The sequence below is a fragment of the Nematolebias whitei genome, chromosome 1 (genome assembly GCF_014905685.2).
Source record: "Nematolebias whitei isolate Nwh7 chromosome 1, NemWhi1, whole genome shotgun sequence".
NCBI lineage: Eukaryota > Metazoa > Chordata > Actinopteri > Cyprinodontiformes > Rivulidae > Nematolebias > Nematolebias whitei.
This window is the reverse complement of record NC_056498.1, coordinates 43,570,917-43,571,818: the sequence shown is the minus strand read 5'-3', so window position 1 is coordinate 43,571,818 and position 902 is coordinate 43,570,917. Positions and strand designations below refer to the sequence as shown.

General features: G+C 41.4%; 1 protein-coding gene across 1 annotated transcript in view; it reads right to left on the bottom strand.

Annotated features, from left to right (window-relative positions):
* The window catches only part of npy2rl (neuropeptide Y receptor Y2, like), a 33,148-nt gene that overhangs the window by 6,895 nt on the left and 25,351 nt on the right, over positions 1-902 (bottom strand). The window lies entirely within an intron of this gene.

The window sequence follows — 902 nt, the reverse complement described above, 5'->3', positions numbered from 1 at the left end:
CAGAACCACATGGAACATTGGTTACAAAGCCGCAGAACCAAAGGAAAAAATGTTTACAAACCAGCAGAACCACCCAGAAGACTGGTGACAATCCAGCAGAACCACAGAGAACACAGATTACAAAACCAACACAACCTAATAGAACATTGATTTCAAACCAGCAGAACCGCTCAGTACACTGGTTTCAAACCAGCATAATGGTAAATGGATAAATGGACTGTACAGCGACTTTCTATCTGATCAAGACACTCAAAGCTCTTTACAACAATCTGTGTCTCATTTACCCATTCATACAGCTCTATACTAGATCTCTGCAAAGCTAATTGAACAAATGATTCTAAAGAGACTAATCAGAGCTTTATCACATTCATACACTGATGGGACACACATCAGAGGCTATGAGTGTCTTGCCTATGGACTCTTCGGCATGTGACTGCTGGAGGAATCAAACCCCCAAACTCTTGCATTGGAGGACAACTGCTCTAACCACTCAGCCACAGCTGCCCTAACTACACAATTCACTGGTTACAAACCAGCAAAACCACATGGAACAATGGTTACAAACCAGCAGAACCACACAATTCACTGGTTACAAACTAGCAAAACCACATGGAACAATGGTTACAAACCAGCACAACCACAGAGAACATTGGTTACAAACCAGCAAAACTATATGGAACAAAGGTTACAAACCAGCAGAACCATAGAGAAAACTGGTTACAAACCAGCAGAACCACATAATTCACTGGTTACAAACCAACAAAACGAAATGGAACAATGGTTACAAACCAGCAGAACCACGGAGAACATTGGTTACAAACCAACAGAACCACAGAGAACATTGGTTACAAACTATTCTGCTAGTTTGTAACCAATGTTCTCTGTGGTTCTGCTGGTTTGTA